Source organism: Megascapheus bottae, chromosome 9, assembly GCF_031878675.1.
Source record: "Megascapheus bottae isolate mThoBot1 chromosome 9, mThoBot2.hap1, whole genome shotgun sequence".
Lineage (NCBI taxonomy): Eukaryota > Metazoa > Chordata > Mammalia > Rodentia > Geomyidae > Megascapheus > Megascapheus bottae.
In genome coordinates this window covers 30,954,318-30,960,058 of record NC_143517.1, presented here as the reverse complement: position 1 = coordinate 30,960,058, position 5,741 = coordinate 30,954,318, and the positions used below count along the sequence as shown (strand labels likewise).

Genomic DNA, 5,741 nt, shown 5'->3' with positions numbered 1-5,741 from the left:
TTATCTTACATTCTTTTCACAGGTTATTTTCTCAAAACAATGTTTGTCTAAAGTAACAGGCATTCCCTCTCTTGTTTGATTTGCTGTAGCAACTGCATCCTGTTAGGCACTCCTGAGCCAAAAAGGGAATTGCCTTAATCATTACCAGATAATCATCATGACACTGAATCTGAAGGTTAGCCAAAGCCATTACACCTGCTTTAAAATCCGGGTTATTTACATCCAAACTGAACAATTGCCTTGCATTTTTAGTTGCATTGTCAGTACTTTTTGCATTATCAGGTACTAAGTCCTTGTACTTCTCAGCATTATCTCCATATTCAAGTTGAACAGCTAGCCCAAGAAACCAGTCAATTGCTTCTGAATTGATTCTGAATCTTGAAAGGACAGTTAATGTCTCTGAGATACTTCTCAAAGAACTTGGGCCAGTCACTGCTGTGGATGTTTCTTAAATGACCTCTATCTTCAATCTTGTAGTGTCGTATTTTCTCGTCTTCCAGCCAGACAATAAAATTTCTAAATTCTGCTTCTCCTTTGCAGTTGAAGTCGGAGGGTTGTAGTAATCAAGAGCTGTCAGCTTACATGGAACATGGTCCCTGCTTCTTTCGGGAGCAAGGGGGGGGGGCGGGAGGGGGGGGGCGCCAGGCCTGCACTGGGAGAGGAGAAGCAAAGTAGAGCAAACAACTCAGGCACTGGTGACACTGAGACAGCTGAAAAGAAATTCTTTTGTCTGTCCTGGTACTTGAACTCTGGACCTGGCCAGCACTGTCCCTGAGTTTCTTTTGCTCAAAGTTAGCATTCTACCACTTGAGCCAAAGCACCACTTCTGGAATTTTTCTGGAGTTTATGGGAGATAAGCCTTACAAAGTCCTGCCTTGACTGGCTTTGAACCACAGTTCTCAGATCTTAGCCTCCTGAATAAGAAATTTCTAATATTCCATCTTAATCTGGAGCCTCCTGACTCAAGTGTTTTACATAGTTATTTGGCCTGGAGTCCATGGATCCATTAGTTATCTGGGAAAAATTTGTTCCCAATATTTTAGCTTTCCTATTAGGTGACTATCACTAGCATTACCTACCATCCAATTTTTTTGTCAGTCCTGGGGCTTGAGCACAGGGCCTCAGCACTGTCCTTGGTGCTCAAAGCTTGAGCTTTGCCATCTGAGCCACCACCCCTCTTCTGGCTTTTACTAGGTATGTTGTACCCAGGAATTGAACCCAGGACCTTGTGCATGCTAGGTGAACACTCTACCACTAGGATATACTCCCAGCCCCAAACTTCTTATGAAGACAGACAACATAGAGACATCACACACACACACACCACCACCAGCAGCAGCAGCAGCAGCAGCAGCAGCAGCAGCAGCAGCAGCAATGGCGGCAGCATCACCACCACATATACCAGTATTGCTTTAGAAGGGAAACTATTATTATCCATCTAGAAAATTTAGGGTATCCTTTACAAATACGTATTATATAAAAAGCAACCTTCAAGAAATTATACAGATGTTAAAAATGAATCCAATACAAATCTTACTGTTAGGAAATTTACAGTCTCGGGGTGAGAAAGGGTGTCAAAGGTAGCATAAAAGGGCAGCTGGATACATTGAAAGTATGTTATATACATGTATTAAAATATCATAATGAGACCCATTTTATCATGTAGCTATTGTATGTGAATAAAAGGAGAAACAGTGTCAGAGATTAAGTGTTTTAGAACCACATTGCATACTGACTTCATGTTCTTAAGATCAGGACAAAATTAGAGTTATTGCCTTTGAACTCATTAATTTTTCACTTTGTGTAAATAAACCATTAACTTACATAGTCTGGGAATGGTTTAGGTAGTCAATACATGTTTTGCTGAATGAATTGAATATTTGTGGTATAAGCAGTGAGTTTGATGTTTCTTAAGTCTAGAAATGACTGTGTATAATCCCTAAAATTCAGTCATTTTCACCTATAAACTGGCAATTTCACATGTTTTAAACTAAAATTTTAGCTAAGAAGATAATATAAGCATTAAATTATCAAGTTCTCAAGGTTAATAGGCATACACATTTTTATTCCCTTCACAACTCTTCCCCAATTTATAGTAGTTACTCTAAACTAAATTGAGTGCACAAGGAGTGCTTGTCAGCATTAATCCCTATTTACTGAAGCGTTTACCTTTATTTCTGTTACTTAGTAATAGAATTTCAGTAATGCCTATAGATCAAAACAAAAGATTTAATATGTTTTATATCTAATATTAACATGAGCATCTTTGATATAAAAATAAATTTGAAGAATTGAGAATAGGATATTTCGCCAATGGGGATTAGTTCAAGAGAAAAACTTTCCATGATTATTCTATAAGTTGGATAATTTCAAAACCCTGATCACAAAAAATGCTTATTTTAGATGCTCAAGTTTTAGAAATAATGAAAATTCTAACCAGAAAATTCACTTCAAGAAAAAGGCATAATCATAAATAGGAGAATAAATAAGAAACCACAACAGAACATATTGAGAAGGCTTAGGAAATATCAGTCTTTCAAAATATGCCAAAATTTTCAAGACTTATTCCTCTGGCTCTTTAGAATCATGGAGAGAGTGGTTACCATGCCGACTGACTAAAATAATGTTTCTACAGAAACTAATTGTGACTAGTAAAAGGTTGTTATTTTTCCAATTCTCTCCTGAGGTAACTCTCAATCAACTAACAGTGGACTTTATCAAGAATTGGCAAAGTGTGCATTTCAGTTCATTTTGTGCTGATAAATAAGCCATTGACTGGGCTTATTTCTAATGAACAGAAACTTATTGGCTTCTGGGTCTAGAGGTTAGGAAGTATAAGACTGAGGGATCAAAATCTGGATAAGGTCTTATCTGCTGCATCATCCATGGCAGAAAGGCAAAAGGTAGAAAAAAAGAAAAAAAAGCTAAAATAATCCTTTACCTAGTATTTTCACTCCCTCCCTCTCCGTAGGTCACATCTCCCAAAACAATGTCAGTGAATGTTTGAAAACAACTCATACCCAGAAGACATATTTCACTTATACTTGTTACATGATGAGAGACAAAGGATAAAGGGAAATGGAAATAAATGATAATACATTGTTTTAAATAGATCTTTTGTAATCAATAATAATGTGTCAAAAATTAGCTCACAAGCCTGGCATGATGGGTCATGCCTGTAAACCTAGCTACTCAGGAGGCTGAGATCTGAGGATCACAGTTCAAAGCCAGCCTGGTCAATAAAGTCCGTGAGACTCTTATCTCCAATTAACCTCTAGAAAACCAAAAGTGGCACTGTGGCTCAAGAGGTAGGATAGTAGCCTTGAGCTGAAGAGCTCAGTGACGATGCCCAGGCCCAGAGTTCAAGTCCCACAACTGACAAAAATAATTAGCTCACAACTTCTTTTTAGTCCAACCTAAACTTGTGTCTCTGTATGCCTCTATGTGTGAGCACATACAGAAGAAAATAACTGGGTCAGGCCAAACTTTTGCCCATACAGCTTGTTTCTGTAAAGAAACTTTTCAAGCTCAGTGCATAGGAGGGAATCAACTTATCAGGGAATTAAGAAAGGACTTACAGAGAAGATGGGATTTTAGCTGAGCCTTAAATAATAGATAAGGCTTCTACTGGAAAAGATTGGATGTGATAGGGTTCCTAATGTGGAAAAGAGCACTCCTAAACTCAGAGATGCCGAGGAAGAGTTAGTAATGTGAAATAGCTGGCATAGGAGCAACAAGGGACAAACTTCAGGTTACAATAGAGAAAAGTCTGGGGTCAGAATTTGAAAGGATATGAATAATACACAAAGGAATGCAGAAGAAGAAGCATTAGGTTTGTTGTTGCTATCATTATAATCATCATTAACATAAAGCCTACTTATAAGGCTGAACTTTAACAGAACTGATCCTGAATCTATTTAGACATAATTGTAGTTTCTAACAAGAAGTGAGGGAATAAGATGGAATTCAATGGTGGCTCACTCTATTATATTCACTCCATTACTATTCACTCTATTACATTTACTCTATTGCACTATTGCTATTTACGCTATTACTATTCATTTTGTGGCCCACAAATGTAAAAAAATGTTTAAAATAATAATAATAATTACACTAAACCAGACTGATTACCAAAATTTCTTCTTGGCCAGCAATATGAGAGGGCAGGGATGAATAATTGCATATAAAAAGCTATAGTTATGTGTGATTGCAAATGAAACATGAAAGAAAAGAAGTTCAGATGACTCAGCTTTACAATCTCAGTGTTATGGTACAAAATAATTGTTTATCCCAGATATAAGAAATCAAAGGGAAAAGCAATTTTGTTAATGAGAGAGAAGAAGGGGTCAAGGTAAACATTCACTGTAGGAAGTGGAAGAAAAATATCTTCATGAGAAGAATATTTAGATTGTAGAAATTGAACATATTTATAGGTCAGGCAAGAGGGAATGGCTAGAGATGGATTAAGGAAAGAATACTGCTTCTATTTTTCAAGTATATGTTGCTCTTTTTTCTATGTGTTAAATGACTGTTTCCTTGGCTCCAAAGAGAATCATGCACTCTCTTCCAACAATAATGAATTACCAGCAGAATTTGAATCTACCATTGATCAAACGATTTTTCCTCAATTGTTATTTACTTATAAATGCCTTGAACTATTTTCTTGTAGTTTACTGTGATTCTTCTTCAGTTCATCTTTTCCTATCTGAAAATTTTCACCTTTCCTTTATTCATTTTTTTGGCCATTCCCGGGCCTTGAACTCAAGGCCTGAGCACTGTCCTTGGGGTTTCTCAAGGCTAGAGCTCTAACACCTGAGCCTCAGCACCACTCCTGGCTTTTTTATTTTTTGGCAGACATTGGGACTTAAACTCAATGCTCATAATATTGTTCATCTTTCTTACTCATGGCTGGTAGTCTACTACGTAAGCCATTCCTCCAAACTGACTTTTTGTTAACTGATTGGGAATAGAGACTGTCTGCCCAAGCTGATTTCAAACCACAACCTTCCAGGTCACAGCCTCGTAAGTAGCTGGGCTTATGGAAAAGGAAATGGTGCACAATGGTGAGTATTATGATTATAATATTCAAGGTACCAACGTGAAAACGGAAGTGAGAAACTAGATGTGATTGTTGGAGGAAGGAGTGAAGGGGAAAGAATGCTGGAAGGGTTAACATTCATCAAAGGTACTTCAGACATAAATGGACAAGTGAAATTGACACCCCTTGTAAAAAACCATTTGAGGATAAAAATTAAAATAGTAATCAATAATCTGCTTCCCCAGTTCCTAAACAGTAACTAGAAAAGTGCCACCTTCACAAGGTAGTATTACAAGAAACATCTAAAGGTAAACCACATAATCTTGAACAGAGAAAGCATTAGCTACAAGCACATATTATCATTATTATATTTTAATCTGTGTTCTGTTACTAAAACAAAATACCTGAAACTTCATGCTTTATAGAGAATAAAGTTAGCCAGGCACCAGTTAGGTTGGCACGTGTAATCCTGGCTACTCAGAAGACTGAGGTTTGAGGGTCATGATTTGAAGCCACCCCAGGTGGGAAAGTCTGCGAAACCTTCTTTTTCTGTTTTGTGAGATTTTCATCCCCCATAAACAACTGAGGAAAGGCCAGAAGTGGTGCTCTGGTTCAAGTGACAAACAATAGCTTTGAGCAGAAGTTTAGAGACAATGCCCAGGCTCTGACTTCAAGCCCCTAGGATTGACAAAATAAAATTATT

The 5,741-nt window shown here is 37.4% G+C and overlaps 1 pseudogene; it reads right to left on the bottom strand.

The window, feature by feature from the left end:
* Window positions 1–5,454, bottom strand: LOC150058969 (tRNA-splicing ligase complex subunit RTRAF pseudogene; annotated as a pseudogene).
* Window positions 5,455–5,741: the final 287 nt, after the last annotated feature.